The following is a 5,979-nucleotide window of genomic DNA, read 5'->3' on the forward strand; positions in this document are numbered from 1 at the left end:
TATCCCCCCACCCCCATTTTCGTTAATGCATTGTTACAATATTACATTAAGCTTTTCAGTAAGTCATTTATATGCTTTTGTTTAATGTTTCCTAGTGGTTGTCCACAAATTTTATAATAAAATTATAACAAGAAATTCTCAACTGATGTTGTCTTGGTAGTTGGAATCACAACTGAAATATCCTAAGAAATTATACCAATAGAAATGTAGTTGTTTTAATTTCACAAAAAAGTTTTGTCTAGAGACAGAATGTCTGCATAATGGACTTGAAATTAAAATAAAAAAAAATGGAGAGTTTTATTAAGTCATTACTTTACAGCTACAATTCCAGAAGTATACTGTACCATATGGCTGGCAAAAAGGTATTAAGTAGCAGCTGTTAATCCACTGAGCTGAAAACATCTCGTAAAATAAAGTTTAGTTACTATTTTCTGCCATAGTACATATCTTTCTGACAGAGTGATGTGTTTAATCTTATTATTACCTTAGTGGGTATAGCATACAGGTAGAATACATAAATTATTCAGATGTGCAGAAAAAGACAACCTTGAGCACAACCGCTTGTAGACTCCTACAAGAAAGCTATTTGACACCAAATATAAGAAAACTGCAGTTATGTAAATCTGCATTAATTGAAGATAGAGCTAGATGTACCTCTGCAGGACAATATCTGATTATTCATTTCCAAATGAATCTCTCATCTAGCAGTACTCCATTTAGTTCCTTGCAGAGATTCAATAATATTGCTAATAGTACAATATAGTGTAATGGCTAATAGTGTAATTTTCTAAAATTAGAGTAGCTCTTAAGAGTGATAAATAATAAAGGAAAGAATCTTTTGTGCATACGTTGTAGAAAAATACACTGGGAAAAGAGTGAGAACAGACACATGCCATTTGTAAGAGCAGCATTCTTCTTATTTTTATTACAGAGGTATCCTGAGGCCTGAACAGAGATAAACTATATGTGCAACTAATTTAGCAACCATTATAAATTATTAAACATTCAGTGACAATGCTATTTTGTTTGCATTTTTCTTTTCATCAGTTTTGGCAGCACATAAATAACTGGTATTACTATGCTAAATAATATGCTTACGTGGAAGACATATGGCTAAACTCACAGGATACTTAGGCACTAATTGCTACCTTACTGCTTAGGAAAAGCATTCTCTCCGATAAACAAATATTTCCGTCCATCCCAAATGAAGAGGTGGCAAGTATATCTTGGTTTTGATGAGAGAGTAGAAAAGAGAGCTTTGTAATACACTGCAAAATAGAAAAACACAGAAAGCCTAGTCAAAAAATTATATGTATAGGAACAATTCAGTTTTAGCCTTACATGAAGTCTATACATTTCAAGTCACACTTTAACAAATTTAATCACTTTAAAATTTTTTGAAAAATAAGCCTATTGATTAAAAAACCTTACATTCTGGGATATGATAAATTGTGGAGTAAATTAGGAAGTCAGTAAATTGTTTAGTATGTCAGCTTTCTTCTTCAGAAATTGTATATTTTCTTTCTTATTTTTTTCCCCATTTGCTGTTCAATTACGAGTATTGGTGGAAATTTTGCCTTCTCCATTCCCCTGTGACAGAAATGTCACCTTTTTCATTTTGTAACCTGTTCCTGCAGCCTGTATTCTCCTGAATAGTTGCATTAACTTTGAATGAAGTTGAAATGGAGAAACAGCATGATGAGCTATACTCTGTCTTCCTTTGCATGCTCATACTACACGCAATTTTTTCAAGGCATCTGTCATTCTTGTGCAGGCGCTGCATGTCTGACTAAAATAAAATATTCGCCACATGAAGAAGGCTTCTTCTGACAGTTTATTTACTGTCTCACCTGATTCTTGTCACAGTATCATGCTGAAATTGTTTATCTCCAAAATTTCTTCACTGAGTGCATCCGAAGGGCGAAGGCTGAAAAAGTATAAAGATGAAAATTCAAAGGAAGCAATTTTCCTTCTTTTTATTCCCCTTCCAAAAAAGTAGCCAAAAAAAAATTTAATTATATATTTTCTGCAGTTTTCATCAGAACGTAAATTTAGGGATAGTGAGGATGAACACCTTTTTCAATACAAAAAGAGCAATACTATATAGTCCCTGGTATTTTTCAGCCTAAACCTCGCATTCAGCCTCACTGACATAATTTTCTTTTCTGGCTTGAGCCCCTGAAGCTCTTTATTCAACACCGAGTTTGACTGAAAGAGATGACAACCAGCTGTTTGGGCTTTCCACCACAGGGAATTCTTGGATTCGCTTGAGGCTCTACAGAAATTTGCACTGGGGAGTTAGCTCCAGTACCCAGCCTGTTTCAGTATCACTTTGATGGTGAAGAAAATGCAAAGAAACAGACTTCTTCAGAATTAGCAAGCCAATACTGCATTCTCTTGCTGCAAAATGCATTTGAAAGACAAAATTACTCCCTGTTGTATTGAGTTTACATAACAATGTTTTGGTTGCAGGGGACTAAAGGTGTGGTTTCTGTGAACAGAGCCCAGCACTGCCCTATATCAGAACAGAGCCAGCTCTAGCTGCTCCTAAAGAGACCCGCCGTCGTTAAAGCTAAGCCATGAGCACGCTGGGTGTCTCTGGGAAAGCAGACTGAGGAAATGAAAAAACTGCTGCGCAACAGCGGCTGAAAGAGAGGAGTGAGAACGTAAGAGAAACAACCCTGCAACCACCAATGTGCCCTGCAGGAGATCCAGGCACGCAGTGGAAGCTGCCTGCGGCCCGGGTGGGGCCTACGGTGGAGCAGGCTGTCGCCTGTAGCGCATGGACACCACGTGGAGCACATTTTCAAGTGCAGCCATGGAGGAGCTCGCGGTGCAGCAGTGGATGTGGCCTGAAGGCCGCAGCCCGCGGAGAGCCCCCGCAGGAGCAGCCTCGGGCCGGAGCTGTAGCCCGTGGGGAGGAGCCCTGGCAGGAGGGCTGGGGTGCAGCAGTGCACTCCTGAAGATGGGCTACGTGAAAAGGAACCATGTTGGAGCAGTACTTCATGAGCTGCACCCTTGGGAAGCCAACACAGGTCAGTTCAGGGAGGATGGCAGCCTATGGGAGGGATCGTGGAGGTGTGTTCTTCTGCACTACTCGGGAGGAAGAGGTAGGAGAGAGCGAATGGTGGGAAGGTGTTTTTGTTTTGCTTTGAGTTTCTTGGTGTTCTAGTCTGTTAGTAAACAGGCAGTGTGGTATGTTAATCTCCCTATGCTGAGTCTGTTATGTCTGGGTTGCTAATCACTGAGCGATCCACCTGAGGAGATTTTTTCATCATCATTCTCCCTCTTTTCTTTTGAGGAGGACTTAAAGAATGGACATGGAGTTCAACTACCTATTAGGGGAAACCGCCATGCCTGTACCCACAGTATTACTGTCTGTGTTGTCTTCGACTAGTTTTTCATATTAAACAGTTCTGAGACCTTAGGCAGAGAAGGCTCAGCAACACCTTCTCCATGTTTTAAATGTTCTTACTGTAAAAGGAGTTTTAGCCCCTATCTTAGGCAAAACATAGCTCATACTGTGGGTAAACGAAAGAAATGCTTATCTGAGGGTTTATGACATATACTCCGGGTATCTGAACTTTGGTTCAACCTGTATTCCAGTAAAACTGTTCATACTATATGAAACACTTCCAGTTGAAGATATTGAAAGAGACTTGCTAAAGAATATTTGTTATAAATGTATCTCGTCTATTATGTAAGGCTGGTAGATGGCTAACGTTTAAAGTAAACAGCTATGTTCATTGTGCAGTAAAATAATTTGGGAGCAGGTTGAGAATGGTTTGAAAATTATTTGCTAATATTGAACTTCTGTTTCTCAAAATTTTTGTGAAATTTTATCAGGTTGGAATAATATTTCTAGATTCCACAAAATGACAGTTTCTTAATTTTTTGGGGGTGGCATTGACCACTACCTCTCTGACCACTCCCAGATGAGGTAGTTGAACAAAGCTCACATGTTTCTAAACTGGCTGAAACCATGTGAATTCCTTCATAGTAGCTGTGTTAAAAGTCAGAGAGATGTCATTCTTTTGGGTGCAGCATTGTAAGCCTATAGTCCTGCTTAAAAGGCCTGAAACACCTATGCTTACTATACTGCCCCTTCTGTTTGGATGTTTGTACCTATACGTATTTGTATAAAGCCTATGTTCAACATGGTAGACTTGTCTATGTCTTGTTCAGCTGAGATCCTTTTAATTATTATTTTTTCCCAAATTAAGCTGGAAATTCTATAGTAGTTGCTGCATTTTCATAGGTGTATCACATAAAATATGGTCTTTCAAACTGTTGTCAATGCAGTCTGTGAGCTTCAGTTCAAGCATGTATATCAATTTTCAAAGCACTACATAAGTTAATGTGAAGGGCTTCTTCCTTATTTTATTGCTGTGTAGGCCAATATGATTTAATACAGTGATGTGAATATTTATATTAGAAAGAAGTCATGCTGTTTTTTTTTTTTTTATTGCATATTCACATGGGAAATACTAACAATATGGAAGTATTTACCTATAAATGCAGCAGCCTGTGAAACTTGCTTAAGACATTTATTTACATTTCTGAGAAGGTTCTGTGCTGTAGTTTGTCATGTCACTGGTAATATGACATCTGCTATTTTCTTGATTTGTTCACATTCACATTTTAGTTTTGAGGAAAACATATCTAGATGAACTTAGAATGTATTAAAGGTTTGGGTGTAGTGAATATATCCAAGAATGCACTTGGAGGATTATATAGCGTTTAATTTTGTATTTAAAGTTAACTTTCAATGCATACTGTGGTTCTTTAATGTAGTTTGTTAAAAAACTGTTTAATAGATTGGTTGAAGAAAAAAGCTACTTTGCTGTGATCCTTGTAGTTGAATCATTACAGTTAATTTTTGAATTTAGGATCTCTGTGTCTTGAGTGACTTCTGGAACATATAAATCTCTTTTCTACTGAGTTTTTCTGCATTGCTGAAAAGTGTATTTTCTATGGTATTTGAAGCAATGTACTTTAAGGAAGAACTGTTAGTTTCCAAACAATTTTGATGATGATCCCTTTACACGCGTTATTTTCAAGAGTGGCTCAAGGGTGTTTTCAGTAGGATAAATGTTTTAAGCCCGATTGAAGCTTATAAAACTGAATTGAGTTAATAAGTTTATTATTTTGTAATCTGAATTCTGAATTTTGGTGACTAACAGCTGTATCTGTTATTAGTTGCTGCTATTCCCTAGTAATGACATCAGAGAAGTGCTGCAAGTAAAATGAGTGATGTGTGCCAGTTCCTGAGAGGTTCCTTGGCTTGTTGTAGTTCAGTATTTCAAATGGTAGGGGAAAAAATTGTGTAATTTCAGGCAAGCACTTAAGAAGAGTAACAAGATCATTAAACAGCCTTTCACATAAACAAATGCACTTTGGAGGTTCTGAGAACAACATATTGTCCACCTAATGTAACTTGGGAAGACCTTTGTACATAGTCTCATGCGGGTCAAGAAATAATAAACGGAAGTAGCAAGTTTATTGTCTCTGCTGCTAAATACTAAGCAAAACAAGTCTTCATTTTAATGTAATTATGTTGGTATACCTTGTTATTTTTATGCCTCAAAAATAGTGTTACTTCTGCAATGTTTTTTTTTTTCTTCAGTGCTTTATATTTTTACATACCTTCCCTTTTATTCTAAGTGTACATATTTGTATGGGTGAAAGAGCAGCAATCATAGTTGTCCTCTGATGCATACTGTAGGTATAGATGCATGTTCTGTATTTGTGTTGTAAGGGAAGCAACTGCTTGAAGTAACTGAAATTACAAGGGCATTCCTCATTCTCTATCTGAATAGCTTTTGTTTTAAAAAAATGGGAAAATGCCCGCCCCCAACTTCACCTCAACTGCACAACATGAAATCTCTGCCCTCTCTTCCCCCTCCTCTGCCCTCTCTTCCCCCTCCTCTGCCCTCTCTTCCCCCTCCTCTGCCCTCTCTTCCCCCTCCTCTGCCCTCT

General features: G+C 37.7%; 1 long non-coding RNA gene across 1 annotated transcript; it reads right to left on the reverse strand.

Moving 5' to 3' along the window:
• On the reverse strand, positions 883 to 5,055 carry LOC110398485. Its single transcript, XR_002438410.1, has 3 exons — positions 2,075 to 5,055; positions 1,851 to 1,927; positions 883 to 1,268 (listed from the first exon to the last, which is right to left on the reverse strand). It is a non-coding gene; the product is annotated as an uncharacterized LOC110398485 (long non-coding RNA).

Source organism: Numida meleagris, chromosome 4 (assembly GCF_002078875.1).
Source record: "Numida meleagris isolate 19003 breed g44 Domestic line chromosome 4, NumMel1.0, whole genome shotgun sequence".
Taxonomy (NCBI): Eukaryota; Metazoa; Chordata; class Aves; order Galliformes; family Numididae; genus Numida; species Numida meleagris.